Genomic DNA, 6,353 nt, shown 5'->3' with positions numbered 1-6,353 from the left:
AAATATAACCATATTAAGCTCAGTATATATGTGCATGCTTATCTTACCATTTTTAGAAAATAAATTTACCCTAAAATTCACATTTCCGTAAAATCTAAAACCGCTATCTTTTTATTTATTGCATATTTTTTAACCGAATTTTTTTATATCTTCATAGGCATGGTGATAGTAGTGCAAATAACCTCAAAAAAATACTTAGTGGGGAAACTTATCGAAGTTTAAAAATTCGATTTCTTCTTTTTAAACAATTTTTTTTTTTTTGTTAGAATGTTATATTAAAAGTTTAAAATAATAAATTTTTGTTAATAATTTTACAATAAAATCTCCCATCATAACTCATCCCTACTCCAAAAAAAAAATCTTAACTAAATTTTTACTTGTTCTATATTTTTTGATGGAATTTTTTAGTTTCTTCCATTTATCTTAGTAAACATAGAAAAATCAAAAAAAGTTTTTGGAAGTGTTTTGAAGGTAAGGGAGCAAAAAAAACCGAGTTTGAAAAATTGTTTAAACTTTTTTTTGATCTATTTAAACATATAATGATAGTTTTAAAATAAAACTTCATCATCACTCTAAAAGAAAAAACTTAGGTTTAACTTTTTACATGTTATTATTTTTCCACTATATAAGATAAAAAACCAATGACAGGAAAGTATTACAACTTTGTTTTCATCTTATTTACAAGTGATTAATTCTCGGCCCAATGTAAATCAGAAAAACAATTAATTTGTTTCAGTTTTAAATGAAAAATTAAATTATAAAAAAAGTATGTTCCGAAAGATATACTTCCAAAATTTTATCTTTTGAAAATGTTTATAAATAAATTTAAGTAATTAAAGAGAAAAAAAATTCATTTCCTCAACAAGGATTAAATTATAATTAAATGAGAAAAACATATTAAATACATAGAACAGATTAAAACCGTGAAAAAAGCACTGAACCGGATTCTGTATTTTATTTTATATTCCGGGGATTTACGCAGTTGTACACTTGAAATAAGCTGTAATTACAGGAAGAACGCTTGATAATTTCTTTATATTGCGTCAGAAGAACAGCAGTTACTTCTGAGTATCGGAGTAGTAGTACACGTGTATAATTTTCTCATATATTTGTTACGGCTTAATTATTCAATGAATGAAGCTTCTTAATCGTTACTATCCGTACTCTATTAAATTTATAATCTTAGTACCTAGTGGTTTCTATTAGTCTGTTACTATTTCCCGCAAAATAACTCGACCGATTGAGCTGAAATTTTGCATAAACATAGTTTTTTCTTGGAATGAACATAGGACTATTACCGTTATAAAATGAATCACTGTTTTAAGACGGTGGCCGTTTTATGGCTTGCGATAATAACCGGATTATAGCCAAACCGTTGGCCTACTCGAATTCAAAAACCTTTTTCAGTATTTGAAAAGGCCTCTTTGTCTCTTTCGATATTTCTTTCGGTTATCGAGAAAAGTTATATTTAAATATTTGACGGAGTACGGCATACGTTCGTTTAGATTTACCTATCAATTTCAAGCGCCTACAGTTTCCATTTTAAATTATTTTTTCGATGAGAATAAATAACTCACAAGAGCAGACGCTTCAACTGGCTGGTCTCCACTTGAACAGTCAATGCTTTTCCCAAAGCAACTGTATTTGGATTATTTCCTGTAGGAATAATTTGAATTTATATATATATAGTCCAGACAGAAAAGCCTTAAAACGACCGGAATGCCTAACCGAGGTTACGTTCTCGTTGTTGACCTAAATTGGTCAAATTATTTGGGTGCAAGTCTGAATTTCTATGTTGCGTAAAACATAATTTTGATTTGTATGAGTGTAGCACTGATTTAACTTTCAACTCGTTCGTTTTCTAAGGCGTTCACAGTCACAAACGGTATTGTCAAATCTGTACTAGACGCGAGGTTCGCGCTTCCGCGGTTTCGGCCAGTTAGTTTGAGGGAATCACGTTAGGCTGGATTTTAAGATTTCGTTTGAGGTCTACGTGAAGGCGAAATTTAATTTGTATGTTACTGAAGCAACGGTCTGCTAAGAGGAACAGGAGACCATAAGTAATGGAATTTTTGCAAAGAAATAAATTACTATTCGGATAAATGAGATTAAAATGAAAATATTAACATAGAGTAATATAATACTAGGAAAAAAGCGGTCGTATGGCCCGCCGCGAAAATGTTACATGGTTTATGTTTGTTACGGTCATGTTTCATTACACATGATTTTGTTAAATTTGTTTGCAGATTATAACTAAATAACGTTCATGAATTTAGCGCACCAACAACAAAAACTTTTCTTTTTCTTGTTGCAGCACCGGGTGCCCGGCGCCATCACCACTGGTCCGCTCTGCACCAATAGCAGCTAAAATAAAAATGCGAGCACGTACAACAAACATACAACCATTCTTTTTTACGGAAAAGATAGAAGAAGTAAAATATTTGTCATTTAAGTTGTAAAATTAAGTAATACGAACATCAAAACATAATCGCTAATGTAAGAAATGTTGTTCATAGTAGAAGTCTGCTAATATAAAAATTAGATTAAAGAATTAGAAAGATTCTTTAAAATATTGAGTGGATTATTAAGAATTTTATTTTAATGAAATGCGAAGAACAGGTAAAACAGAAAGGAAAAGATGAGAGACTTTTGAAATATAATTTTACAAGAAAATAATGAAAATTAATGGGTTGATAAAATTTAAAATGAAGAGGTGTTAAACCAAATAGAAGAGGAGAGAATTTTAAGGATGAATCCTAAAAATGATTGTCCTAGGCTGGTAGTATGCATTAATGTTACAAGGTCAAATTGTATATGAAGGAAAAATATTGGATTTTATAGAGAAGATGCTTGAGGACGTTGGATGTGATAAATATTTTTAGGTTAAAAGATTAACAAAAAACAGAAAGTAAATGGAGAATACCAACCAGCAAACCGGTCCTAATGATTCCAAATTTAATTTAATGAATACTTAATAGTTGTAAATACACTTAAAGAACTGACATTCCAACCGATACTGAATAATTTATACCTAGTATACCAATAAAAATAATTTTGGAAATATTCAGTAAAAATATTTTTAGCGTAAAGAATAAATAATTCATAAATCTAATACATTGTGAGATTGATTTAAGCTTATATCAAGACTTGTCATCATGTAACATTATCACAGAAAAAAAATTACAGAACTATATTCGTCCTCCACAGTTTGGTTGTGTGTGTGTGTGTGTGAGCGCGCACGCACGCGTTAAACTGTACAGCGCTGCTGTATTACATAACAAATATGAATGAGAATGGATGTAAATTATTACGTCATTTTTAAGGTCAAATAACGTCATAATAATTATGAAATACAATGTACAATATAGGGTCAGTAGTTAGTTTTATTAATAGTGAATTACACTTTAAACTAACAATTCAGTCTGCTCTCTTGTGGTAAAATAAGTAATTAAATATTTTGACAACGTATTTAATAGGAAGAGGTTTAGAGATTAATTTGTTACAATTAGTATTTTTATTTTTACTGCTTTAAAAAAAAAATTAACGACTATTTATTAAAAAAAGAAATAATATCTTTAATTATGTTTCTCATTCTCTCTCTCCCTATTCCCCTACCACCATCATGTTATCTCTGCTTCTCTGTTAAAAAACTATTCCTCCAAATTTTATGAACGTTTCCATTCTTAAATAATAATAATAATTAAATATTTGATTATTAACAGAAATTTTTATTCTTTTTAATGGAAAGGAATTCTATTATTTATGACGGGGTACCCAAGGTGATTAATTATTTTTTTAAACATTTTTTTTAAAGATATCTTGAAAACATCAATCCTCTTCAAAATACTGTCTATAAGATGATATACACTTGACTCAACGGTTTTTCAAAGGTTTGAAATGTGTTATATCCTTCTGAACTAATGCTGGTAAGTGCTTCCATTGATTTTTTCTTAACCTCTCCTACGTCCTGAGATCGCTTTCCCTTGAGGTTTTTCTTCATTATTTGGAATAAGAAGTCGCAGGGGGCTAGATCAGGCGAGTAAGAGGAGGTGAGAAACCGTTTTCGTCGAAAACTGGTTAATTTTCAACGCTGTATGGGCAGGCGCGACGTCCCCATAGTCCCCCGATCGCCTTAATTCAGGTCGGTTTTTTCTCACTGCCTCAAGCAATCGCTTCAGCGCTTGCAGATAGTAACGCTGGTTCACTGTGGTGCCCTGAGAAACTAAGTCAGCTTAAACGACTACTTTGATGTCGAAAAAACAAACCATCGTGTACTTCACATTTGATTTCACTTGCCGTGCTTTTTTGGTCGGGCGATGAACTTGTCGTCTACTGGCTGGACTGCTGTTCTTCTTCCAGGATCATAGCCGTAACACTAAAATTCATCCCCTGTTAAGACTTTTGACAAAAAATCCTGGCCAGTTTGAGCCTGTTCTTTCAATTCCGGGCACACTCAGCGACGTTTCTCGCTCTGGTCATCGGAAAACAGTCATGGAACCAACTTTGCCGTGACGCGTCTCATTTCAACTCTTCATTTAAGATTCTTTGGCATGAACTCCAGGAAATTCCAGTTATTTCCTCTAATCGTCGATTGTTCTGCGACGATCAAACATGATGACATCGTGCACTTTTTTAACATTTTCGTTTGTTCTAGACATTGAGAGACGAACCGAACGGGTTTCATCTGCAAGTGATATTTGGCCACTTCTGAACCGGGCAAACAATTCCTAAATTCTTGCCTGGCTTAGAGCTTCCTTCTCATAAGCTTCCCCGATCATTACGGAGTAATGTACTGTATGAGTAAATTCATTGAAAATTGTTCTTGACCTTCAAATCGTTTCTTTAACTTATACTAGTGGCAGCTTTCGGCAACACTGGTCTACTAATAATATTTTCTCAAGCACATTCTTAAACAAACCAAGTATACTGAACGATAATTTGTTCCAACTAAACTACCTGTTCTTATAACAGGTATAAGAACAAACAGGGATAAATTAAAACAGGGATGCACTCGTAAATTTACCAGTACCGGAACTTTTGTTTTTGAATTATAGCAGACCGCAAGAATGTGGTCTATAGCCACAGACGGCTGGCTAAATGACAATTTTAGGAAAAATGCACATTCATTTCGATATTTACGTCGATAAAAAGCAAAAATTTATCATTACGCGTCAAATGTTTTTGACTTTTTTCGTTTAGCTCTAGAAGGTAAAGTATTGTAATCGATCCAATTTGGGCATATGCAGTTTTCACCGTAAGTTGAAGTGAACCAAAAAACAATCAAAGCGAATGGAAATTTTCTAGATGTTAATGTTCATACATATACGCGCGCGCGTGTATGTATGTATTCGGTATTGCCTCAAAATCACCTTATATCTCCAAAATTACTGGACCGATTTTGACCAAACTTGGTCAGATTATTTCTTTATATAGGGCATTGATGCCATTAAATTTTCAACAAAAAAGATCAAGCGGGTGAGATTGTAGAGCAAGGTACCTTTAGTATCTCGAAATTTCGCCTAATTAAGGACATATTTTTCTTAGGCGCATTTGTCAAAAATTAAAAAATAACAATATTCGCAAAATCGCACCCCATCCCAATAAATGCTCTAAATTTTGAAGTTTTGTTGTGATCGCTATGATGGTTCTTTTTCACTGTGGTTTCTTCTATTGTCGTCTAATTACAAATATAAATGAATCTTTACTAATTATTTTTTTCTTTGGTTTTATGTACACCCCTTCCAGAGCCAGACCCGCAATTAAGCATAACTCAGCTCCGAGAGGTGTCGTCACCGATTCAGCCTAAGCAAGACGAGGTCTTGCTTAGACCCCAACCGGGTCTCTGTCTTAACAGCTCGAGGGCGATAGAGTCCTCGTGTCTCATCTTCGTCGCCTATTCCGGTAACCACGGACGAACGACGACTCCACAGGAGGTTGTCTATCACCTTTACTAAATTGGGAACTGCAAACCCTCACCAACCGACTGAAGCCGATCAAAAGTGATGCGTTTTTAAAAATTTTTCTTGTTTCCCTTTTTTTATTGTAATTAAGATTGCTTTAGAAACAGATTTTTTTTAAAAAATTGATCTTTGGGATTCGCGTAAAAAGTAACAAACAAGTTCGTGAGAGGTATCCAATTTATACATTTTCAAGGGCGCTGAAGACGATTTTAATATTTTAATTTGTTGAAATAGAAGCTGATTTTTTTTTTTTAGCAACACCAGATTTGAAATTTGCGGTTTTAACCTCAAGCCAATATTATTATCTTATAATTAAACGCGGGATTTTTTCAACATGTCATTAATATATTATAAATAGCCGCGTAAAGGGAAAGTTCTGCAACTGTGTTGTCA

Source organism: Lycorma delicatula, chromosome 11 (genome assembly GCF_047948215.1).
Source record: "Lycorma delicatula isolate Av1 chromosome 11, ASM4794821v1, whole genome shotgun sequence".
Taxonomy (NCBI): Eukaryota; Metazoa; Arthropoda; class Insecta; order Hemiptera; family Fulgoridae; genus Lycorma; species Lycorma delicatula.
Note: the sequence above shows the minus strand (reverse complement) of the source record.